Source organism: Podarcis erhardii, assembly GCF_964252035.2.
Source record: "Podarcis erhardii genome assembly, chromosome: 9".
Taxonomy (NCBI): Eukaryota; Metazoa; Chordata; class Lepidosauria; order Squamata; family Lacertidae; genus Podarcis; species Podarcis erhardii.
Window position 1 is genome coordinate 38,181,876 of NC_138512.1, and position 27,236 is coordinate 38,209,111.

General features: G+C 42.0%; 1 protein-coding gene across 11 annotated transcripts in view; it reads right to left on the reverse strand.

The window, feature by feature from the left end:
* The window catches only part of LOC309349473 (uncharacterized protein), a gene marked incomplete at its 5' end in the record, with an annotated part of 127,174 nt that overhangs the window by 60,193 nt on the left and 39,745 nt on the right, over positions 1 to 27,236 (reverse strand). For 3 of the 11 annotated variants that reach the window (XR_014159926.1, XR_014159928.1, XR_014159930.1), the window contains 3 exons: positions 1,123 to 1,249; positions 7,518 to 7,628; positions 7,777 to 7,970. The exons of 1 other annotated variant lie outside the window; for it this stretch is intronic. Of the gene's footprint in view, positions 1 to 1,122; positions 1,250 to 2,957; positions 3,923 to 5,342; positions 6,425 to 7,027; positions 7,099 to 7,517; positions 7,629 to 7,776; positions 7,971 to 27,236 lie in introns of those variants that run through there. 7 more of the 11 variants (XR_014159924.1, XR_014159925.1, XR_014159927.1 and 4 more) reach the window with 5 other exon arrangements.

Genomic DNA, 27,236 nt, shown 5'->3' on the forward strand with positions numbered 1-27,236 from the left:
ATTATCTGTTTTGCTAGAGTGGGCATGCAGGGAATGTTGGTCCAGCCAGTCGAACTTCCTGTTACACCTGGCTGGAGCATCCTTTCTTTGCATGTGACCAGTAGGTGGACATGACCTTTCCAGACCCGGTAAAGGCCAAGTCACATAGCCACCTCTCTTCTTTTTCATCCTGCCTGCTTCCTGCTTCACTTAGACTCCATGGGGTAAAACTATTTGTACTTATTTGTAACTTTAATCCTAAAGCCTGTCTTCAGGGATCACACTGTGCTCTGCCTGATCGTGAGTACAGTGGTACCTGGGGTTAAGAACTTAATTCGTTCTGGAGGACTGTTCTTAACCTGAGGTACCACTTTAGCTAATGGGGCCTCCCGCTGCTGCCGCGCCTCCTCCGCCTGTTCTCATCCTGAAGCAAAGTTTTTAACCCAAGGTACTATTTCTGAGTTAACGGAGTCTCTAACCTGAAGCGTATGTAACCTGAAGCATATGTAACCCGAGGTACCACTGTAAACTTATTTTTGTTACTTATGAATAAGACTGTTGTGTCTTTATTCTTTTAGGAGGGATTCAAGGGATATTACCAGGAACATATCCCAATCTGGGCAACCCAGACTGAATTGCTTATTATCTTAAGAGATTCTAATGAGTCTGCAACCAGCTTCCTGCTGTGTAATAGGGGAATGCACTCTGCTGTATGAAGAAACTTGCTAGCACGAATAAGGAAGGATAATATTAATCAATATATCCTCTCCTGTTACCCACAACATTCCCAGAGTTTGGTCTTTATTGAACATTCGTTCTGATTTGCTTGCAAGGTGTTTACCATGGCTGCATACAAACCATGCATTTAAAGCAAGCGCGTTCACACATACATCTTGAAAAGAATCCTGAGACTGTAGTTTACACTTCACAAACCTGCAATTTCCAGAACAGTTCTTTTGGGGGGAACTGTGCTGTATCGCGTGTACACAGCCCATATCTTCCTGTGCATCATTCTTTCAGCCCACACTGTTCAATACATTTGCCCATCACTTTCCAAACTGCAAAAGTCCAAGTTTTTAAGTGGATTTGATTTGCAAGGGTGGCAGAGCCCTTTAAGGTGGCAGAGCCCTTAGCTGCGCAAACGTGAAGTTCTGGTGTGACTCCCTCCCGCAAAATACTGACAGTTTGGAGGCACTTATGGATGATTTTCTTGGGAAACAATCTAAAAGAATGCCTATATCATCTTTCTTTTCGTTCACTTTTAGTTATCCTATCCAAAAGCAAAAGCAAAAAACATAGTAAAAGAATAGACGGCAGACGGGAGAGAAAAGAAATGCAGTTATGTAAAGGTTACTTCATAATTGTACCACCTAGCATTATATATATCTCCCTGGAACATCAAAACAAAAAAGCCAAGAACAGAGTATCAAGCCCATCTATTACCTGAGATGACAATTCCTATGTTCCCTTGCTTAGTGAAATAAATCAAGACATGCTGGTGTTCTCCCTCGTCTGAGAGATGGGAAATACATGAACATACACGGCCATTTGTCATGTGTAAGCAGAGACAGATTGGTAAGCTTGCCTATTTCCCCCTTTTCTATTGAAAAGATTAGTTTTAGTGGTCAGGAGTTAGGTCTTCAGCTATGCCACTGCTGAAACTACTGTTTCACTGGCCAGTAATACTAAAAGTGTTCCTGCCTTCTTAGTGGTACATTGCTACTGTGGGGTTTTTTTTTTGGGGGGGGGGTTGTGGGATACGGTAGAATAATCAGTCACCATGACAAAGGATGGAACCCTAGGCAATCATGCTAGGCTAGAAATGGCTGCCATCCATGGTCACATAGTACTCTCTTCCCAGGTTCCACACTGCAGATGTTCATATTTGTTAGGAGCTAAAACAACAGGCAACATTACCTGGCCTTACTAAGATGAGGGCCTGAAGCATAGCGCAAAGCTGCTGCCATGGCCGGGAGCGAGACAGTACTGAGGCAGGTGACTGAGGTGCTGAAACTGCTGCTGGGTGAGGAGAAGGGGAAATGGGGGCCTTCGAGGCAAGGGGTTCTACACCTTTGTGGTGCAATGAAGGCTGCAGGCACCCTGGTCTCTCCTGCAGCTGACTGGCCTCCTTGGAAAAGCTGTGCTGGGGCAGGTGTGGCACAGCAGCACTCACCCAAAAAGCCCATCTGAGAAAGCCCATCCCTCCAGGGTATCCTCTTTGGCCAGTTGTACAGGGTGATGTGGGAGTGGTATTGCTTTTTATTAGCCACCCATATTTTATACCTTTGTATCCCACTCATCCTCTAAGAAGCTCGGGGTGTACAAAGTTCTCGGGCTCCCCTGCTGGTAACCCGCTGACAATACTGCAAATGGTACTAGTTACAATGGGCCAAAGGTCAGGCTGAGTGTAAGGCAGCTTTCTACGGTCCTGTTTACATTCAACCGGAACCATGAGGACCAGAAGCTTGCTTCATTTTTTAAGGGAATGGCCACAGTTGTAGCTGCTCAGTAGCAGAGCACCTGTGTCAGGTTTGATTCCCTGACAACATATGCAGGTAGCACTGGGAAAAGACACCCCACTTGAATTCCTAAAGAGCTGTTCTGCCAGTCAGAACAACTGAGAGGAGCATGTCGCAACTTAAAGTATAACAAAATGCCAGACTAGAGACAATACTGGGCTAGCTGAACTAAGGGTTTGACTAAGGCACCTTCCTATGGAAACTTAAACTCTCCATGAAGTGGTTAGAAGCATGGGGGGTGGGACAGAGTGGCCGGGGAAACCCAGCCAGATGGGCGGGGTATAAAAAATAAATTATTATTATTATTATTATTATTATTATTATTATTATTATTATTATTATTATTTGGGTAACATCTATGAATGGCCAGAGCAAGACAAGGATCTCAGAAAAACTAAGGCTCCAGTCGTAGCCCCACTTAACCTGGGAATATGCCCTATTGAATTCACAGGTACTTACTTCTGAGTTGATATGGTTAGGATTACTCTGTAACTTAGCAGGGAGAGAACGACCTTTAGAGTGGGAAGGACATAACAACCCTGTTAGATCTGACCAGAAAGCACATCTGCAGAAACCCCACAAGCAGGGTTTGTGGGAGAAAGCTGACTCCTGCTCTCCAGCAGCTGTTGCAATGGGTGCCCCTAATTTCATCTGTGAAGAATCGAAGGCTATGGAGGTTAGATTATATCTACCCTCTGTTGAGCATTTTTTCTGATTTGTTTGCAGGACAGTTATACAACAATAAGCATCCATCCCCATTTGCTAGCAGAGTGTTTATACGTCTTCCCTTTTATCATTCGCTGGTTCCACACATCTGAATTCATGTCCCTGTCATTGTCCTAATTGGAAACAGTTCATTTTTATAATGGGGATCGTTGTGCTTTGCTGACAGAGCCCTTTTAATTGCTCAAAGCGAAATGTCCAAGTGTGTTCTTGGATCATGCCCAGATAATACTAACAGTCCGGAGGTGCTCTAAATTATCTAGATCAGCTTAAACAGGATAGCCAGGTACTATGGACCTAAACAATTGCAGAATTCAGATAACCAGGCCAGAGATCAGTATCCAAGGCAGCACCCTATAATTTCAGGGCAAAAAGACAGATAAGGTTAGGACAGACTGGGACCAGAAACAGCTGAGGAAGTCATAGGACTGGGACAGGAACAGAGGAAAGCCAGAGGTTGAAGCATCCAGTCACAATATCCAGGAGAGATATCTGTTAAAGGCTGTATTCCAGGCATCCAGGCCAGTCATGGCAGATGACATATGAGACATGACAAGAGAGTAAGGATCAGAAAAGTTTTGTATGTAAGAGATAGGAACAATTTGACAGAAACAAACATATTTGAAAACACACCCCAGGAACCTATGAAAATTCTGCTAAGTAACTATGATGGAGACTAGCAATGAATTGTACAGGGTGAGTGAAATCAACAAGCATCTCTCTCTCTCTCTCTCTCTCTCTCACTCTCTCTCTGTGTGTGTGTGTGTGTTAATTTCTAACGTTCTAAAATGACCCCATGCCTAGAAGGCAGGGTCTGAAAGAGCCCATTTCTGAAACAGTGTGAAATCATGTAACACCAAATTATACAGGCTTTCTTTTGTTCCTTTTTTGTGGAAATACATTCACACTTTAAAACTTACTACAATCCATTTCATCAGGTGCATGGAGTGTTATCCTGAATTGCAGGTAGGGATCAGCAAATCTCAGTTTCTCATTTTTCCAATATTAAATTCCATTCTCCACATTACTTTGCTCTTTTTTTAAAGTCCTCATGAAAATTCATCAGCATTTGAGTGTGAATTTCTTATAATATACACATTTTTTATGTAATTCATCCCAATATACATTTTTGCATGTTATTTTTAATAATGTACAGTTTTATGCACAGTTTATGTTTGCATATGCATTTTTTGTACACATTACTTGACTGGAGAACAGCAGTGCAAAATTCAAGTAAGTGTGACTTTCAAAATATTGCTGTGTTTCAGTTTACATATTGATTCAGAAAGTGTGAATTGGGTAGGTTCACCTTTAAATGTGAAATGGATTTTTCGTCCCCATCCCTAATTGCATACACATATATACATGATGCTGGAGGATTGTAACAGTGAGGTCGAAAGGAAATGCAGAAAGGCACAGGTGATAACTCACCCTTGAGGGCTTGTTCTGGGGTGTTTAGACTCAGGTACATGTTTGTATCAGCTGATATACTGAGAGTTCCTAGGGATGCTGTGTGTGTTCCGTTCTGTTTGCTTGCATTCCTGGGCTGCCATTTTTGAGCCACTTCTCATGTCCTGTCTCTGTGTACACTTGCAGTCCACACACACCTGAGAAGGGCAGTGGGGGACCTGCATGTTCAAAGGTGGGCACAATTCCTATGGTGATGCTAAGTTGGCTTTCAGTGCTTCATTGGCTCATTTCTATTCCACTGGGCAGCTGCCCGATCCCAGGCCTTCCTGGACAGACTCTGGGTCTGGTGTAATTTATGCCAGGTTGCTGCACTTGGGGCTGCTCTGTAAAATAGCTGCCATTAAAAACATTTCACAATGTCTAATAGCCTATTTTCTAAAAAATCCTCACAAATGGAGTCAGACTCAATTATCATGTTTCATTCATCTGTTGAACTTTCACCTGAAAAACATGTTATATTCCCCTGAAAATTTGAATCCTCTTATCAGCTGGGATTTCCTCTTCTTAGCTACAAACCCTCCTTCCTTATTCACACAAATAACCTTTTAACCCACGCAGAGTGCTGCCTTCTAGGTCAGTACCAAAAGGTGCAGAGGCCAGGAGAAGATCAGAAAACACATTTAGATATATCATTATCAAAATCCTGCAACCTTTGCTGTTCTTTCCAACTTTTCTTCCCTTTGTTATATAAATGGACCTTCTGTTAACTGATGGTATCCTTTTGAGACATTCCGCCCAACAACACACTGCAGCTGTTATTTCAACTCTATATTTCCACTAGTACTCTCAGCTATCAGATCTCATGCAAAACATATAAAGATGCTCTCCCATATTTCTCCTTTCACTGCCAGTCTAGTCATGACATGGGAGATGCATGATTAAGTTATCCCACAGCTTTTTAAAAAGAAAGATTAATAGGCACCACTGCAGTGGACCCTGAATCCGATTGAACCATGCTTCTGAAGTGGCGCAGAGGTAACTTTTTGTCTTCCTATTTTCCTGATTAAAATTGGTTCTGCTTCCTGCAGGGGAAAATAGCAGCTTTGGGAAGCCATTTTGAATGGGGAAAGGGTACACAGTGAGCAAAGGTGAAACTTCACACGCTTCTAAGTGCCACACTCCCAATCTGATTCCGGTCCTTCTTGGCTACTATTAATCCTTTTAAAACAACAACAACAGGCAAGCAGAAAATCCACAGGAGATTCTAATTACCAGTCTCCCACTCCACATCTAGTTGCAGCCTCAGTAACAATTCATCTCGGCTTTGTGGTGCCTCTTCTAAAACCTTGATGTGTTATAAATGGTGAACATAACTGGAATCTACATGCTGCTTCTGTTTAAACACTGCATTCAAATACAACACACAGATGCTCTCTTACTTTAAAAGGACACCCCAGAGAGCCTTTGTCATTTGAAAAGTCCTGGGATTCACAAGGCTGTAATCAGAAGAGCTGATATTGCCGCTCTTGTTGGACTTCTAAGCACCTCTGCAGCTATCAAGGGCTGCCAGCCAGAATCTTCTGAGAAGCTCACAATAGGGGTTGGTACCAACAGCTGGCCCTCCACTATTGCCCCCACCTCACTACTGGTAACCTGAATTTTCCATTTAAATATACTTTCCTCTATTTCTAGTGTTCTACACCAAATAGGGAACGGGCAAATCTGTCAGTTTTGTTTCTCTCAGTTTCTTTCTCTTTTTTCTAATCTTAACTTCACATTTCCACATCAGTTCCCTTTTTTAAAAAGAAAGAAAAGTCCTCATTAAATTTATCATCAGTTTAGCATTTATTAGGGTCAACTGTAAGTCATAGAATAGTGAGCTGGCGGAGTAGTGTTGTGGTTTAGCATGCACAACCCTTATCACACAACTAAGTTTCCTAGATAATCTTGGACCAGTTATTGCTTGAGCCTAGCTCTACTAATAAAGTGGTCATGTGCCGGGCCAGGCCCTCTCAGGTTAGAAAAGCAGCAAATGCTGCTGGCCATGTGCTCTGGAACTGAGCTACAACCCTCTGAAAGTTCCAGAAAAGGAGGTCAAACTACAAGAAGAGAAACTATTGTTCAGAAAGCTGCTTTCGTTATTCTTTCTTCTTTCATGCTAGAGGTTCAGAGAGGGGAGTCAGCCTTGTTTGGTGGGATACTGCCGGACCTTTTTCTCAGCAGATCTTATCAGAACTCAGTTCCAACACCCCTCAGGTGGGCACCATTGCCATTATAAGAGAACAAGGTTCATGGTGAGTTCTGGCACCTCTTTTTCTAGAAAAACAGCACTGGATACTGCAGATCAACCCATGTTGAGTTGTGCTTGTGGAAGTGAAGTCGCTCACACAGATTGCCACACACTGTTCAGCCAGCTTGCTTCACTGCTAGAGGTCTTTACATCTGCTGAGCCAGGGCTTTTCCAGAGCTGAAAGTGGAATTCAAATAGGAGATTCCACGTGGCACTTGGAATAGCATTATATTATCCAACAATACCATCCTGAGAGCAAGATGCTTCTGGAATGTTTACTCACAAGTAAGTCCTGTTCGGCATATCTGTCTATTATATTATCTATTCTATTTATCTGTTATTTAGAGTGTCCATATTCTGCTTTCCAGGAGGACCTCACAGAGAAGTTTACATAGGATTATTACAACAATAAGCTTCCATTTAAAAAAATTAAAAAATTAGAATGGGGAAAAACAACATCTGTTTAGAACAAGTTGTTACTGCTTCTTCTCCTTAGGACAAGATGATCCTTCAGATGCTCTTGTGGTGGAAGTTGAGGGGGGAGGGCATAGGTCTTTTCTAATCTTAATTAAACATTTCCTGTTTGAAGGTCTTACCCATTATATTGTTTCCTGTTGACAGCATCTGGGAGATTAGTGACATATAGACTGTTAATTGCCTCTTGAGCAGCCTCTCTTAATTGCTGCAGCACCAGTTATTTCTGTATCCTGGAAAGAAGGGACTTTTAAATTACTAGTATCTTTAGAAAACAATGTATAATAAAATAATTATCCGGCTCTAAATAGGGAAAGGGGGGAAATTATAAGGAAGCACAATGAAGCTTACAATTTTTAAAAATCATATGAACAAAGTTACCAAAAATTTTCACCCTAAAGCTGTTCTGCGGGGAGCATACTCCAAAATGGGGGTTACCACCATGGTGCCTGTGACTGCAAAGGCAGCCTTGATATCTTCTCCTGGCACCCATAATATCTTCGATTGCCACCCCACCCTGCACCATTCACTGTCCTCTTGAAGGTGGTGAGAGTGGTTACCGTACTTTTCTTTTCCTTGGAAAATACATAAGACTGAAGGAGGAAGTTGGAAAAGTGACACTCCTGTTTCAACTCAGTGCTCAAAGCAGGGGCAAAACTAGTCTTTATTTCACCTGGGTCAAAGACCCACTTTGGCGCACACACACACACACACACACACACAGGACTGGAGCCTCAATGGCGCGCCTCTGGAGGCTTCACCCCAGGACAAAAAAAAACAAAAAACCAGTAGCACCCCCTCCCCAGCTATGGCACTGCTCAAACTGCAGATGACTTCTACAATATTCAACTTTTACCCAGATCCCTTGGAAAAATGAACTCTTGGTGTGCATACTTTCACTCCCCCTTAAACTGCAAATATAGCACACAGGTTCCTCTCTGGAGCTTGTTAGCAGTCAATATATTCATCTAGCTTTCTTTCCTTTTTTTACAGTCACAAGGTCATAAATACAGACACCATCAAAAAGGCTTGTTTGACTGTTGATTACTCTGTCTTACCTTTGCAACATCTTGTGTTGTGTACCCCAAATTTAAAAGGGTAATCTGCAGAATTCTCAATACATTCCACTCAAGGTCAGAGTATGAAAGAAACACAGACCTCAAGTAAAGGGGGAGGGGAGAATCCAAGCTACCTGCAGTTTTCTGCTGTCATGCACTTTTGGCATGATGAAAGTATATTTTACAAATGCAAGTGGCCAAAGGTCATCCAAATAAAGGAATTGGTTTCCCCACCGCTGAACAGCCCAGTGCCTCTTGACATCAATATTCTATTTTCTCAGGCACAAATGAAGAGGTTCTTCTAATAAAATAAGCTGTGAAGCCAATTCTGTGTTGCTATACTTGCACTAAGTCAAACAAAGCCTCTTCCCCATTTTTGAAATTCAAAACCCATCCTTATCTATTCTTCAAAATAATTTTGCTATCCATTCTTCACCCAAAGCCCAGTTTTCATTTAACAAAATTTAAGCATCATTTGATTGCAGGAAAACCTCTAAGCAGTTTGCGGAAACATTAAAATTATTTTTAAAACCAGTTTTGAAAAATTAAAAACATTTAAAAATAACTAACATTAACACTAAAAGGGAATGGAACACCACATCTGTGTACAGTGGTACCTCAGGTTACAGACGCTTCAGGTTACAGACTCCGCTAACCCAGAAATAGTACCTCGGGTTAAGAACTTTGCTTCAGGATGAGAACAGAAATCGCACGGTGGCAGCGGGAGGCCCCATTAATTAAAGTGGTACCTCAGGTTAAGAACAGTTTTAGGTTAAGAACGGACCTACATAACGAATTAAGTTCTTAACCCGAGGTACCACTGTATCGGGATAGGTTTGCCTAAATAAAAATGTTTTAAGCAGGTGCCAAAAAAAGTACAGTGAAGACACCAGCCTGATGTCAATAGGCAAGGAATTCCAAAGTTTAGGTGCCACACTAAAAGATCAATTTCTGATAAGTGTAGAATGAGGGTTATCTGGCAAACTCTTATCTTCTTTTGTAGTACCAGAATGCTTGGATATGTTCTGAAGGAAAATATGGGGTTAAAAGCACAACTCAAGTATTCCTGAAGCACCAGAGACCAATTATGGTATATCTCTCAACTCTGCTGTATATGAAGTATAATGGATTTCCTTAGGTGAAGAGGCACATAGTCTGGGAATGTGTGATGCATCATTGAACCGCAAGTAATTTAGAACTTTGGGATGGGGATTATAACAGAGGTTGGAGCAATTTGGCAGAGGAGTGGTAGTTGAACGCTTCTGTGCTTAACGGAGGGGAGCTGAATTAATTGAATGACCACTTTCTCTGGACAAGGACTGCTTCTCCTCTCACTCCCTACCCATAATACTAAGATGAGCCCCTTATATTCTGATGTATTTCAACAGTGCCACCTAGAGGGGTCTGTGATTCTACTCCCCCTGCAATGAACCCTGAAGAGACAGCTACTGTTGCTTTGTTTCTAAACATCTATCCCCAAGTTAACCGTTTTTAAACAAAGCCTAAGTGTAAAGAACTGCCAAGCTCATTTTGATACATAACTGCAAAGTCATTAAGGAGGTGGAATTAGCCTCCAATCAAATTTCTAAATGGTCAGCTAGACCACTAGAAAAGGTGAACAGGCAACCACAATGGAGCCTAAGTAGCCATTTTCCTCCCAGGCTATATCTGCATTGGATTTGAAATTGTTTTTACATGTATTTTCATTGTTAACTTTTTATTATATATTTGCTTTGGGATGTTTCATGGGAAGTGATTCATAAATGAAGTCGATAAACTGAAAGAAGGATGAAGATAGGAACCGGGGGCTCTGGAGGTCAGCAGTGGGAGACCTCCTGGGGTGTCAGCCACAGCTGATGCCTAACTCCTGGGCTGCAGGGGTTGTATGCACATTTCATGCATAGCCATACAACAACAACAACAACCCACAACTCACAAGTGGAAAGAGGCATGAAGTGGGTGGAAGGCTCATTTATTGCCTGTGGCTCCCACAGGGTTGGACTGAGTCCTGGCAGAAGATTTGTCTAAGCGTATCAAAGCATTTTGTGTTTTCTACCCTATAGGTTTTGGTGGCATCAGGGTATAAAGAAAAATTTTTGGAGTTGAATTGCAGAAAATTCAAATGGAAAAAAACAACCATTGCAGGTCCCTATCTAGTCAGTCAAGATGCACAGCAAGAAAAGTTTGCATTCACCACAGGGGTAGCTGCTACTGCATGCTTAAACACACATGACAGTCCTGCCTTTAGTTCTGTCTGCTTTTCCATTTAAATGGTGGAAACTGTACCTTGCAAATCTGCTGCTGCTACGAAATCTTGACCTGAGCAGAACAGCAGGCCCATCTAGGCTCCCTGAAGAACCATACCCAAAGGGCAGGTAGTGCATACTTTTCTTACAACTACTTCTCAGAGTCTCTTGGGCAGCTTTCCAACAAGTTTTTAAGATTTCTTATAGTCCTCCCAAGGCACCATTTCCCCCCTGTAATCCATCAAGCAGAAAGCCAGTAATCTAATTGAGATTTCCAATGGTTGTAAATATTTCACTGTAATAACACAGGTCACAATTCATTAGCCTCACATCATTAGCTCCAGCACTTAATATCAGCAGACCTCATTTTTCATTTTAAATTCAACACCTTTGAAACACCTGAAGTGTAGCAGTGACCTCTAAAGTACATAGATGGAGAGAGCGATTCAAGTGGTCACATTGTTTTCAAAGCCTTCTGCTGCGGAAGGATAAGTTGTGCTACTATTCTCCTGCTGATTATTATACAGATAAGGAACTTTTCATTCTCTTGTTAAATATTTGCACATATCTTTCAAGAGCATAAACTTGAACTGAATCAGCTATTAATCAGTTTCTAATCCACATGTTTATAGTTCCATGTAATCCTCACAGGTACTATCATAGCAGAATTATTTGTTGAACATGCAACAGTGGGCAATTGCTCCACTGAAGTACATTTTTCATCTTCCCAATTTTCATTGTGTTGCTCGTTAAAACAAGACACTCAAGACATGGGCTCATAGAAAGATTCCCAGCTCTGTAAAAGCACATTTCCAACCTCACTACTCCCCGTTGCATAAAGGGAAGATTGATTCCAGAGCCCAAAGCAGAATTACATTTTGAAACATGACAATTATATTAATGACTCAGAGCCTGCACTTGGTTATGACTGACTCTCATTGCTGAAAATGTTAAGCATCTTAAGTGGTAGGCTTGCTGCAACATGAGTGAAGATCATCGAAAGCACCTCTCCACAACTTTTCAGAGTAGACATGCCATTAGCTACTCATCTGGTTGCTTGTAGTGAGTGAAGATTGCATCCAGGTGAGTACAGAGCCTGTTGTGTGCTCAACTACCAGAGTGCTGTACTATTTTACACTGTATTGCACTATAATATCGCACATGGCCCTTACTCGTCCTTAGATTCCTGCATTCCTTCCAACACTACAGTTCTATGATTCTAGAGCCAGGCTACACCAATGATAGATCACTTACTAGAACTAATATGGGAACATAACACTGAGGGGATTGTATGAATGAATGGTCCCCATAGAAAAACACACACTGCCCATTCAAAACTAGATGTACCTGAATAAGAACCTTATCATTGTAGCTTTTCAACAACTTGAAACTGGCAAGAAGCATTATTAATCAATGATTTCACCTGAGCATCCCAAAGCAACACCAAGAGCATAGCAGCTAAGAGAGAAAATACTTTGCATTGAATAATGATCATTTCTAACCAACAAAACAGTGCCTTAAAACAATATATGCATTTGTATTGTATTATTTTTTGTAAGCCACCTTGGAGCCAATTCTGGATTGAAAGGCGAAATAGAGCTCAAATGAACAAACAGATGCAATATATTTTGTTTTATTTGGAAATATAGAAAAATTGATTTTGTACATCTCCATTTCCACAAATGCAGTGTCTTGATTCATACTGTACTGCCTTACTCTGCCCTTTCAAGACGGCTATGTGAACTGTCTGATATCATAAAGCAGAAAAAGCTCTTCTCTGAGAATGAGCACTCAAATCTGACAGGTACTCTCTGCAAGCTTACTGCGATTTTACGGTATGAAACCACAGAGAACTTGGAGTCAGCTAATGCTGCCAAATTGTTTTGGGCTTCCAAATCGTGAAGCTTGTTCTCAATTTCGGACTTGGCAGTGGTTAAATTAACCCTGTAAAATGAACCTCAGAAAACTCACTTTACTCCATTAGACTGGTTGCTGTCTCCCCCAGGAAAATCTCCCATCATCCACAGACTGTAACCCAAGCAGTAAGTGAAGACGTCATAGGAGTTCTCCCATTTCTGATCTTAAAAGCACAGCAAGCATATCTGGAGGACACTGAGTATTAACTTCAGAAATGACAAGGACTTCCATAGCTCAGCCCCATATGCAATTGGTGGGTGAACTGTTGGAAATTTCAAGCCAGACAGAACCAATTTGCAACAATGTTGGCTCTTAACACACCACACACTGAAAGCACATTTAAAGCACAAGACTCCTGCCTCCCTTCCAAAGAATCCTGAGAATTTTAGTTTACCCTTCACAGAGGTATAATTCCTAGGAGGAGGGGATGGTGGGGGCGGGGGTTGTTTTGTAGGGAGTCATGTGCTTTTAATGCAAGGTGTGTATACAGCCATTATCTCCAAAGCTCAGCATACTTCTAAATCTGTAGATTTTGCTGTTTGCAAACAAGAATGCCAGCTGTATAAGACCCCAAATAAAACAACCAGATGCTTAGGAGATATTTCACACCCTTTATCTGCTGCTCACCAATATGTCAGGAATTCAATGACATCTTCTCAGATCTCAGCAGGATGACCTTAACTGACTCTTTTTGTCCCTTTCCTCTTTTAACAAAAACATCATAAACCTTAATCACACTTCTTTTTAAGGGAAAGTTAAGGCTGCCATACGTCTGGATTTTCCCGGATATTACCAGGATTTCAAAGGCAGAACTGACGTCTGGGGTGAATGTCCGGAATATGGCCCTTGTCCTGGATCTTAGGCAAATCAATCCAAAAATCATGGGGGGGGGGTTGAAGCTCAACAATTTTGGGGATTTCCTTTAAAAAGCCAGACAACTTTTGGGGTGTCCTGGTTTTTACTTTTTGAAATATGGTAACCCTAGGGAAAGTACAATATTTTCACTACATAAAAGTACAGAGATCCCTTAATTTTTTAAAAATATGTTTTTTTAAAGCAGAGAGATCCAAAACTGCAAATGGGACAAATCTGTCCTAAAGTTCGGGCAATACATGATTCATGTCAGAGGCAAGGAACTGGAACATATCCATGTTGAGTTGCAGGTTTATGACAGGAGAGCAGATGAAAGCAGTGTAACTTCTGCCCACGAATTAGATGTAAAAGCTTTACCCAAATGTTAACACAGTCTGAAATCACTGCTCATGAGATATTAAAACAAGATGAGCAGCTAACCTGTGAACCTCAAAATGTTGTACTCCAACTCTACTTCATCAGCTACAACCAGCATAGTCAATGATCAGTGCTGATGGGAGCTGCAGCTGAACTGTAGCTCTCTTGGCAGGAATAGGAAATGGCCAATTTTTCTTTCCCTAACATAATCTATCCTTATTTAGTAAGGCAGCCAGCGGCCTTACCATCTAGTACAATCTTCCTACTGGATTTTTATTTTATTTATATAGTTTTATTTATTAAATTTGTATACTGCCCTTCATCAGTCAACCTGAGGGCAGTTCACAACATAAAAATACAAGATTAAAAACAACAAAAAGAAAAAATCCCAATAACTTCCCCACCCCTTCCCACAAATACATTTAAAAAGGAACATTTTTCCCTGGCACCTAAAGATGTATATAATGAAGGCGCCAACCAAACTTCCCTGGTTCGTAAAAATGATCAGGCGCACTGCTACACACTGTATGGTGCTTTTGTAATATTTGCTTTATTTGCAGATATGCAAGCAGAGGAGAAGCAAATGCACACCGCCAGTAAATTCACCGATGCTGTATCAGATCCCCAGAGAGAAACTAGCATGGCTCCCCATCTGCCCCCACAGCTGCAGCTCAGCTTCAATTAGAAACTCTCAACTCTATGGCTTTTCAAAACTGCAAAGTGTACTTTTGCCTTCTCTGTGCCCTACTGTTCTGCCGGAAGGGTGTCACTTTATCCAAAGTATAATGGGCATCTAATTTTTAAAGAGAGAGAAAAAAGAGTTTTAGCTATCAGGAGACCATCTGCCATCTTTATTTATTTATTGGTCGATTCTTAGCCCACCCTTCAGCAGCTTGTGGGTGAAGCCACTCAGAGTGAATTAAAATAATATTACAATAAAACTGGAACAAAACCTTGCAAGTCTCTTGTGTGCCCTCTGATATTCAAGCCAATTTTGCCACTGCCATCTTTACCCTCTACCTAGTTTTGCAAAATCCTACATTTGCTGTTTTCTGGCATTCATCATGGTCAGCTCTCCGAGAGCTGCTTCTGGAAGACCTACTGGCAGCCATGTTCTGTGGGCTGACCACAAAAAAATGCTTGGCTATACAATGAATGCTATCCTCTTCTGCCCTCTTTATTTATCCCCATTAAAGAGACAGGGAAATTAAGGTAGCAGCATACTGCTATGCCCAAGGTGACACGACATTTCTAGGAGCTCAGGGTGGCAATTTTGCTTCACAATGGTTTTGTGAGTTGAACTAGACAGAGTGGCTTACCAGAGAAGCCTCCCACAACCATATCCATCTATTCACTGAACACAATCCGCACTCCACTAATGTCTGGTCACTTGACAAGGATTTTTCACTTGTAACAAAAATGACTGGGGATTAATAAAACAGCTATGGATTTAGAAGGCAAGTCTCTTAACCAAGGGAAGCTGTAGAGGTTGCTATGCCATCCTTCACAATTTTTATTTAGATAAAATTTCAGTAGATAAAACTTTAACTACCAGCAAGCTTCACTGATTCCTTTCTCCTCCAAATCGGAAGCAGATATTGAATTACATAACCATTAAAAAAAAAAAAACATTGACTTTGTTGTGTCCTAGCAGCATCCTTATCAATGAAAGAAAGCAGTGCTTTCAACATTATTTCATAGATAAAGGCCAAAGTATGTTCTTTCTGCTTGCCCTGAAGGAATTTACAGCATGCTACTATCCACAGGATTTCATACAGAGGTTTCTAAAGCACATCTTCCATATCTGAAATGATGCATAAACCATACATTTATACATCACCAAAAAAACAAGGTGCTGGCACTCATACTTTGATAAATTGTAAAATGCCTCTTCCATCCCTCTCCTCTTCCTGAACCCACTTCCCTCTGTTGAATTTGTAAAAAAGATGGTAAAAATAACAAATACATAATAAAAATAAAAATGAGGGCATGGCTTATCACAAATTTAGAGCAAATTGGAGCATTGCTGCTTGCCCCCACACCATCTTATGGTTACCATGGGATGAGGACTATGTCCTGCTGGCCCTGTTTCTGGGAATCACGCACTATTGATTTTCTACACACCGAGCTTAAAGGGGGCATATAAATAAACAGTAACAGAACACATGCAATGCTGTTGCTGTCTACAAACAAGAGAAGGTAGAACACTCATTGGTACCAGGGAAAATTTACAGAGGCCAATCACATTCTCTCTTGCATGCGCACAGCACATAAATGCACACATTGTACACGTACAGATCGCTGACACACATGCATCTCCTTGTTTCTCTCACTCACACACTTCGCATATACACAACCACACGCATATAGCTCCCTCTTTCTTTCTTTCTTTCTTTCTTTCTGCCCAAGTGCATTTCTCCCCTCCTTAGGAACCTCATACATAAACTGAAGAAGAAAGGAGGAGAAGGAGGAGGAGGAGGAGGACGACAACAACAACAACAACAACAAGGCGAAGGAGGCACCCACTGCCAGGAGCATGCATGGATAACCCCATTGTCCATTCCTTCCCTCCACATTATTTTTAAAAAGTAAGCCCCAGTGTGGGGTAAAAGACGGTGTGTGTGTGTGTGTGAATTTTCTTCTCTGCTGCCATTAGAAAGGGACCAGCTTTCTCTGCAGCAGGCGTGCAAATATAGATCTCTTGTGCTACACTGTTAATAACCAAGTGCAATGGAAAGATAAAATGTGCATCCCGTCTACTGAAATCCTGCCTCCAACCATCTCTAGGACTCAGCTACATTAGTAAAAAGAAGTGACACTAGATGGTGCTGTGGAGCTGAAATTGGAACTCTGTGAAATTTTCCATTGTGAGCTTTAAAACGGGTTCCTCCTCGCCCACCCCCGAACATTTTCAGAGCATCTTTTTTATAGCTGTGTAGATGTAGCCCTGGTCTCCATTTTTACACCCAAGGTCAGTTGTGCAGACCCCAGATCTTGTTTTTGTCCTCACCACCAGTAGTTAGGCTGTCTAAGAAGCAAAATGTTTATCTGGGTAAGCTGGCCACAGTTATACACAGTCTGGTAACCTCCCAGCTTGACTACTGTAATGTGTTCTACATAGGACTACACTTGAAAATGGTTCAGAAACTGCAGCTAGTGCAGAATGCTGCTGCCAGAGTACTCAGTGGCATTTCAGTGTGCACTCATATAAACACCTATTCTGTGGCATCTGCATTAGCTGTCTATATGTTACCAGGGCCAATTTAAAACTCTGTATAAAACTCAGAGACTTGGATCCTGGGTATTTGTCTGAGTATCTCTACCCTTCCCAGGGTTTAAGGCTGGCTGAAGGGGTATTTCTTGTTGTCCCATCAGCAACAGTTGCGTGTTTTGTGGCATCTCAGCTGTCACAGTGGGATTTTCTTCTCCTAGAATCACAGGTGATTGATTCAGAACAAGCTTCAGGAGAGTCCCAGGGGCCAGACAGAGAGGCCTAGAGGCCACATCCCGCCCCCAGACATGAGGGAACTCAACCCTATAGTACATTGTGCATACTCTAACAGTGTCTTCACTATCAAAGGCCCCTCAGTAGTCAAAATATAGGCTGGAATCTCTCACAACTGCAGGAGGCTCACACTTTCCATTCTAGTGTTGACGGAGCCCTCAAAAAAAAGAAAAGAGGATCTAATTTACAAGCTCAATACATGTGGAAATGCTCTGGACTTCTAGGGCCATTTATTCGCTGGAGCGCAATGAGATCAATTCACATCTGAAAAAAGAGGAAAGGGAGAGAGAAACAGCCTCTGAGTTAATAGGCTGTAAAGGACAAAAGTTGAAAATTAAATGTTATGGCTTAAGCAGTTCAACATCCAGCTCCTCCATTAGGGAAATAAAGCAAAACTCCTCACAGAGGAAAGGAAGACAATCTCTCCTCTAATAGTGCAGAGTTTTCTCTGCAACATGAATTTGAGCTATAGTGCTTGATGTTGTGTGGCGATAAAGAGGAAGCAGCAAGAGCCATCAGGAAGGAGGGCGTAAATGTGGTGCTAAAGAGAGAGGAGGAAATCTTGGTGTCCACACACTGGCTCATTAGAACTGGCTGTGTTTTAACTGCTTTTCAAAAAACACCACAAAGCTTGGAAAAGCCTCCTTATTTAATTCCAGGAGCAATTAAGGAAAGGGAAACACAGGCCGGGCGACTGCAGGCTGCTCATTACATCTGCTGTGCCAAAGGGGGCATATTTGAAATGTGAAGATCAGATAATTTATAAATGTAATTTTGGATATCAAGGACAAGAAGGGAGCTGAAACAAGATTAATGGAGGGAGCATCTTCTGCACAGCACTATTTTCGATATTTTAACAGGCCAGTGTTGAAAGGTGGCGCCTCGTGGATCAACTTCTCGTAAAAGCGGTTTTTATTTAGGCATAAGGCAAGGCTTTTAAAATATATTCCACAAAACACTTTGATTTAGTAGTCGCACACATTAACATCCTCCAGCAAGACTTTGCTGCTCAGGAACCCGTGGCAGTTTTATTTGTTGATGTTATTTACGGTATATATGGCAAAGCCAGTGTAGCAGAAGCCTCCGATTCATTTGGAAACTTGAACTCTCTCAGCAATATAACGTACAAGGCAGCAAGGGAAAGGGATATCTGAGAGCAAGAGGCTTCCACTCTGAGTCCTTATCTCAACAGCCCATTATGTGGTAGAGGGCTCAACCTTAGCTCTCATTTCACACTGCGAATGCTACATAAGCAGAGGTGTCGCATATATAGTAAGCGGAAGAGGCAAGTCTCAAATCCTGCACATAACAGATGTGCTGAAATGTATGATCTGTGCTTCCTATAGAGAGGGGCAAGCTCTCTCTGCAAGGGTACCTGAGAAGGAATTCTAAAGTCCACCTAGACATTACTTCTCCAGGGCCAACCAGAGCACAGATTCACAGAAAATAACTGCGTGCAGCCAAGTTCAAAGGACAGCAGGAAGTACCAAGCAGTTTAGGACTCAGTGGTGATGGTGATGACAGAGACAGTAAATGCTGTCATGGGCTAATAATTGGGAGTGGGGTGGAGTTATTTACAAGACTGAGGGGAGTGAGGAAACAGACCCTAGTCCAGGGCATCTGATCCTATTTGCAGGCAGGGCCAATCAATCAATGGAAACTGTCAGCAAGTCCTGCTTTACAAGAAACAATCAGGAGAGCACTTGAAGACTCCCAACAGTTCTTTTGTAGCTATGTGTTTATTTGTCGTTGCCCCCACCTAATGTCACATATAACATCAGGTGTGGGGCAGGTGATTGTTGTGTGGGGAAAACAGCCCCATGGACCAAATAAGGATCCTTGCCGGGCCTAATATCTCCCATGGGCTAGACGTTTCCTGAGCCTGCCCTAGACACATGAGATTTAAAACCCATTGTTATCAACATGTCCAGGAAATCTCGCCTAGTTAGCACTTCATCAGAACTTCTGCAAACCAGTGGCTTCAAAGCCAAGGCGCTCCGTCACCTGATTACTGATCAGAAGAGCAACACTATATTAAAAATGTATTTTCTCCATCATTGCTAGGCTTGTTTCTCTGAATATCTCCCCCCCCCCCCGGTCGGTACTGCTCTTTTCTTTAGAGTGCACATCTCCCTGAAGTCATATTTCAATGATAGCATTTCCACATACAGCAAGAATCTTTTTTATTAGCTCTCCTTTTGTGTGCTAATAGTATAGAATTCTTCATATTTGCTTCCCTCAGTTCTTTCCACCATCCTCTCCCCCTCCCCCCCCCAGCTATATCTTGCCTCCATGTATGGCATCTGGAACAATTTCAAATATAATTTCACTCAATTTCCAGAAAAGTAGGACACTAAGCAGATGTGTCAAGCATCTGGTATCCTTGTTGGGGTCTGGATGACATTGCCAAATAATTTATTGTCTAAGCTTTTACTTGTAAAAATAAGGATAAAGCTGCTCTGTGGGGGAAAACTATATAGGCATCAAGGCCATGACTCAGCTGCAGGGAGGATACTCTAGGGCACTGTGTGAGTTCCTCCATCTGCAAGGACCATTGAGTGTACTAGAGGACATAAGTCTGCAAAATACACAACTTCCCATCCACAGAACTGAATGGGGCAGTTTGCATGCATAGTGGGATACGACGCAGGACTCCTGAACAGTGGCAAATCTCTTCCCGAGCCTCCAAGTGAACAGCTTGAAAATGCAGTTCATTTCACCTCTATAATAATTGCCTCTAAATGAGAAGACATCATTTTAAATGGGACCATTCACTATTTCACTAGCACTATTTTTTAGCAGACAGAGTGGCTCAAAGACAGAATTGAAATCTGTGATACAGAAAAGGATAGGCAAATGAGAAAAAGATTCAAAGGCAGCTTCAAGAAGCAGAGGAAGGAGGGTGAGCTAGAAAAGAAGGAAAATGATAGTTACTCTGTCTTAAGGAGGGGATTTGTTTGGATGTGAAATGTCAGTAATAATTTGAATTATAATTCTATGCTATTTTATTTCACTTTTTTTTTGCTTCCTAGGGTCTCTGTTACAATATTTTCATCTGCATTATCTTCAGATTCAAAGCTTCTTTCACAGTTGAGCGATGTCATTCCTAAGTATCTTAAAATTTGCATTTTACAAGCACATAGTGTACTTGGACTGCCAAAACGCTTCCGAAAAGGTACCTCACCAAAGGAGTCTGGGTAAGCTAGCGGCCATGGAATAAGATGAGAGGTTCTCTTGTGGGTCGGGAAATGGTTAAGTAGCAGGGAGCTGATCCACAGAATCGACATTCTGCTTCAGATGTACACCCAAGATTCTACAACAGGACATATATAATTTTAATACATTTTCTTCTTTGCACTGTACTTTTGTTCCATTTCTGCTTTCTGCACCATATTGAACAACAGAATAGTTCCCTTTTCATCTCTCTCAATCGAGTTTGAATAATTTATAATGGTCTGTACATCTAGCATTTTCCTAGTGGCAGTCCTGGTTCACATAGCAGCTTCTCCTTTTTCTCCTTTCCTGGAATTCCAAAGTTCCTTCTCTTCTTTATTAAGAAATCTCTTAGATGGCAGCACTCCCAGGCAGTAAACTTATATCCTTGATTCGTGCCCCACTGTCACACACTGATTGGCCATGTCAACAATGCTGGCACACGTATGGACAAGTTTCTCTCTCTCTCTCTCTCTCTCTCTCTCTCTCTCACACACACACACACACCCTTTAGACTACACTGAAAATGACAATGCGGGGAGACCCACATTTCTTTATCCAAATTAATATGACTATTCAATGTATCATTTCCAAAATTGCAGATGTGTTCAACTGATTACTTTCTTTATAACTTGTTTTATTTTATTCTGGTTTAAAAATGCAGGTCGAAACACTTATGCCATAGTAGTACACTTCTACAATGGCAGAACTCTGATCATCCCCACCACCAGAGGGTCTCTGCTGCCCCATCTTAACTGCATCCAGCAGCATGCATTAAATATATGAGGGAACCATAGTATTCACAAATTTACAACATGACAGTTCCATGACAAGTCATTGCTTTTCATTTTTGACCTGACAACATGAGAACCATTCATTATTATTTTATAAACCTTATAGGAGTCACATTCCCTCCCGGGAATCATAGACACTAAACAATTTTTTCTCAAATGCTTTTTGAATAATAATAACAACAACAACAACAACAACAACAACAACAACAACAACAACAACAACAACAACAACAACTATTATTATTATTATTATTTATTATTTATACCTCGCCCATCTGGCTGGGCTTCCCCAGCCACTCTGGGTGGCTTCCAACAAAATATTAAAATACAGTAATCCATCAAACATTAAAAGCTTCCCTAAACAGGGCTGCCTTCAGATGTCTTCTAAAAGTCTGATAGTTGTTTTTCTCTTTGACATCTGGTGGGAGGGTGTTCCACAGGGTGGCCACCACCGAGAATGCCCTCTGCCTGGTTCCCTGTAACTTGGCTTCTCGCAGTGAGGGAACAGCCAGAAGTCCCTTGGCGCTGGACCTCAGTGTCCGGGTAGAATGATGGGGGTGGAGACGCTCCTTCAGGTATACTGGACCGAGGCTGTTTAGGGCTTTAAAGGTCTGCACCAACACTTTTAATTGTGCTTGGAAACGTACTAGGAACCCTATTCCAGACTATAGCAATTTCATAGACTGTAAAAGATTTTTAAAATATCACAACTCCATAAATTCTCCATTATTTTAATACTTTAGCCCCTTCAGTTTGTCCAGGGTATGGATCTGAACACATACCTCCCATATTCAAAGGCGCATTCGTTTTCTCCCCAAGGTATATCCTCCACAACTTTTCAGTCCCTGTATTATAAAACAGGAGGCAATTAAAAGAACAGGGTTTGCAGACATGGCAGCTTCAGGCACACATGCACCTTCCCAGACACCCACAGTGTCCTTTCCTAGCCCTTCTCCCTGCTGAAATTATACTTGAATTCTATAAGCAGCTAAGAGAATAGATTGCGGTCTTTGTGTTATGTTGTGATCACAACAGTTTCTCTGGTTTGCAAATGTGCCCCACAGCCCAAAAAGTATGGTGATCCCTAGAAGAACAAAACCTTTCCAGCTTCTGCAAATCTTATAACTGCATGGGCTATTCTGAAATAGTCAATAAATAAAATAATAATAATAATAATAATAATAATAATAATAATAATAATAATAATATATTATTTATACCCCGCCCATCTGGCTGGGCTTCCCCAGCCACTCTGGGTGGCTTCCAAAAGAATGTTAAAATACTGTAATACATCAAACATTAAAAGCTTCCCTAAACAGGGCTGCCTTCAGATGTCTTCTAAAAGTCTGGTAGTTGTAGTTCTCTTTGACATCTGGTGGGAGGGCATTCCACAAGGAGGGCGCCACTACCGAGAAGGCCCTCTGCCTAGTTCCCTGTAACTTGGCTTCTCGCAGTGAGGGAACCGCCAGAAGGCCCTCGGTGCTGGACCTCAGTGTCCGGGTAGAACGATGGGGGTGGAGACGCTCCTTCAGATATACTGGACCGAGGCCGTTTAGGGCTTTAAAGGTCAGCACCAACACTTTGAATTGTGCTCAGAAACGTACTGGGAGCCAATGTAGGTCTTTCAAGACCGGTGTTATATGGTCTCGGCGGCCGCTCCCAGTCACCAGCGTGAATCATCCTGCAGCCTACTTAAAAGTCTGGATACGCAGTGACTTCAATGCTATGCGCCAGCTCCATTCACCCAATTTAAATTTTACAGACTAGGGTTTGGGGAAGAGGGATGAGGGCTATACTATGTATATGGGGAAAGTAGTTTTTGCACAAATGACAGAAGACATTTGCAATAGTTCTTGGCACCTAAAACAATTTATCCCTAACCTGTTATCAAATTCACCTCAAGTCTTGGAGTTGAAGCAGTCGCTATCGTTGCAGACATTTTTGCTGGTGGTGTGTGACAAACGTAGTCTAAAAGATGGCATTTCAAGAATTACTTTCTAAACTAAAGAGAACAGTGCAGGAAGAGACAAATTCATCTCTTTTGGGAAAATTAATTTGAAACCTTCTGTAGCCCACATTCATCTTAATAGACAGTCATACAGCAGACTCTCAAACAGCCTACTCTGAAATGTTAAGCTATCAAATACAAGGGTGGGTTGGTTGGTTGGGTGTGTGTGTGTGTGTGTGTGTGTGTGTGTGTGTTTTAATGAGCCTATACCAAGGAGAGGGGATTGAATGCATCTGGAAGAATCCAGTTCCTCAACTCTCCACAGACCACTGTCCTATGAAGTCAGGTGTCTGGAAATTCACACCACGTTTGCAAAAGAAGAATAGAGTGCACATTAAAGTACGCTCCCAATTCTTCCTTTGCACCCCCTGCTTGAATTTGGCTCCTTTTTTCTGTTGCCATGCAGGGCAGCAGAAAAAGGCACCACATTCTGAAAGTGATGAATTTTGCTTGTAAAAGTAGAATAGGCGACACACTTAAGATGGTGTTTCTGAGCCCTCCTTTGCATTGCAGCTTGAAATCCCACCCCTACCCCACCCCAGTCTAACGCTATATGACAGCAGGAATAGGAAAGTTTCACCCAAAACAGCCTGCAAGGCCAACTGCTGAGACTTAGCAGGCCTAATTGGGCCCACAGACAGGAGTGGTGTAGCCCATTTCACCATCTGAGGCAAAACAGGAAGTGACACCCTGCTGCTGCCACCAGGCTTTCGCCCGTTGCCGAAGTTGCATGGTGGTGAGCAGCAGGTTCCAGCGAGACCTCACCAGAAATCATTGCCGATGCTAGCCCTACTTCTCCACAGATGGTGTGACAGGCTGGTCATTCATGGGAGTACAGGGCTTCCACTACCCAAGGCAGCTGCTTCATCCCGCCTCATTGGTGGACCAGCCCTGCCCAAAGGACAGAGTTCCCACCACTAATCTATATCATCGGTTTTCACCCAGCACGAACCATAAGTGAGGCACACCCTCATCTAGTGTGTGATCTAGAGAACAGAAAACAAGAAAGGCAGGTATATATGGTGAAAATCTACAAGTGGGTCCTTGTTGACCACTGGAGTGGCTCCTGAGTCTAGAAGGTTAAAGATACTTGATCTGGACCAAAGGCAAAATCTCCTTAAGCAACATCAGGGTTAGGATGCGACTTCTTCCTTTCTCCCCCCAAACAGCTTTGGACAAAATGCATAGCGCCCCTTTCCAACTGGCCTATTTAAATGCAGATGTCTTTTGGAATCTCTTTTGCACTCCCACTCCTTAACTTATAGGCACACCTCTCTTGTTAGCCTTCCAGACATACCCATTAACTTCCCTTTTGTATTGTTGATGACTTGGCATGCCACCTCTAAAAGCACTTCATTAGCATGTAAATGGAAACCTTGCCCTAACAGTAGGCACTAGCATGCAAAATACCATATGATTTAATGGAAAGTAAAACTTTGGTGTTTTTTGTTTGTTTTTTGTTTGGGGTTTTTTTTAAAAAAAAAAAAACAACGACCTTATATTCTTGTAAAGGAAACTTGTCTAAATGACAAAAAGGGTGGTGGTTTTTCACATATTCTATGGGGCACAGCCCAATGAGAAGTTCTTTAGCATAATTCCAGCTGAAAAAAATGAGAACTACACAAGACTCTATAATTTGTGTCCGGTGTGTAGGTGATTCTCTAAAGCAGGCTTCCTCAAACTCGGCCCTCCAGATGTTTTTGCCCTACAACTCCCATGATCCCTAGCTAGCAAGACCAGTGGTCAGGGATGATGGGAACTGTAGTCTCAAAACATCTGGGCTGAGTTTGAGGAAGCCTGCTCTAAAGAAACTCACCAAGTTTATACTGCAGATAAATTTTCATTAGCTGGCGACGTTCATTGGACAAGAAGTGGTTGAGCCTTTAGTGTCATTGGCCCAGTGCAGTACAATATTCTGCCAACAGAGATTCAGCAGATGCCTTCTGTTTCAACTTTTAAACACCTGCTGAAAACTTCTATTCTGCCAGCCTTATGGAGGCAATTAAGAAGACATCTTTACATAGTAGTTAGCTGACTTCTTCTTTTAACTTTTTTATATGGTTTTATGGATGATTGTTGTAAACCACTCTGATTTTTTTTATAAATAGCAGTGTATACATATTTATATAACCAAAGGAGTAAAGACATATCTGGTCTGAGCTATTTTCTATGCATTGAAGTACACTGGAAGTCTGTATAAACTCCCTCTTGTTGTTGTTGTTTAGTTGTTTAGTCGTGTCCGACTCTTCGTGACCCCATGGACCAGAGCACGCCAAGCACTCGGGTCTTCCACTGCCTCCCGCAGTTTGGTCAAACTCATGCTGGTAGCTTTGAGAACACTATCCAACCATCTCGTCCTCTGTCGTCCCCTTCTCCTTCTGCCCTCAATCTTTCCCAACATCAGAGTCTTTTCCAGGGACTCTTCTCTTGAGGTGGCTCCCTCTTACCACATTGAAACTGTACCAGCTTGACGACAGGCAGGATTATTATACATAGCGCCCACTGCAGGTCTCTAACAGCACAATCCAACATGTCAACTCAGAAGTAAGTAGCTCAACAGAACTTACTCCCAAGTAAGAGAATATAGTATTGCAGCCAAAGTGTGCTTCACAATTTAGGACCATGCAGAATTTGAAAATGACAATTTCTGGCCTCTATAAAATGTTGGCGAGTTGTAAGGAAGAAAGTTAAAGTGTAAGTGTTCTCTCACACAAATGAAGGAGCAAAGTGATGCAAGCATGCCCTGTGTACCACACCAATAAGAGTTTCTTTTAGTTGCAAGAGGTTTGTCACTCCACATTTCCACAAACCCTCAATTTCTTGCTCATTCTACCAAAGGTTCTGAACTGCAGCCACAATGATTGATGTTTAGCTTTGAACTTCTTCAGGGAGATGTCACGACTGCTTGTGATTAACTTGGCTAAAGGGGAAGGAAACAGAATGCCCAACCCTCCAACCCTGTGGGGTCTGTAGCGATATTCATAAAAACCAGGCAGAAGTGATGAGATGCCAAGAATTTGCATTTCTTAATGCAGAATTCCTGTCCTCGTTCACTTTGTGGGGCCCTAAGGCTCTGCATCAATAAATATAGATAGACTTTCCAATAAAGGGAACAAGACAGAAATACAAGCACACACCGAGTTGCCTGGAATACTGAATACCCTCTCAACCTGCGAAGCATGGCAACAAGAGTATCAGAGTATATGGAGGAAGCAATTCATGATGGCCTTCCTCAGCTGTCCTAAGTCCATAGGTCCAGTGTTACTTCCTTGACCTTCCTGCAATGGCAAATAATCTACAAGTTCGATTTTACGCAGCCATCATTGTTTCCAAACCCTCTAGATTCAGAGAACCTATTCTTCTGCAATGTTTTCCCACAAGACATCACTTTCTTTTCCTTTCCTTCACAGTAAGAGGACTGCTAACATGGTGGCAATTGTTCCAAACTGCTGCTAACATATTCACTGAGAAGAGATGGTGTTAAATAGTCTGTAACATCCCATTTTACTTGCACATCTGCATTAACCTTTAAGGCTGCTATTAAAAGAGTGCCAAATCTCCTCTGTGCTAAATAAAAACAGCAATGTGTAGGTTAAACACATTGCTTCATCCTCCCAGCCTGCGATCTGGAGGTGTTTTATTCAGCAGCATCTGCATTCCCCCCCCCCCAATTTAACAAGCAGCCCTCACTTTGAAACTCACACATACTTTTCTCAGTCTTGCTATGTGCATCAAAGTGCAAAAGAAGAGGAAGCAAATCCACAGCCTGTCACTTTTGTCTTGGGTTCAAGTTTGAATTGTGTTTGTTAATTCACTCTCGGGACAAAGGCCAGCTTGGTTGGTGCAGAATGGGATATAAGAACTGCCACC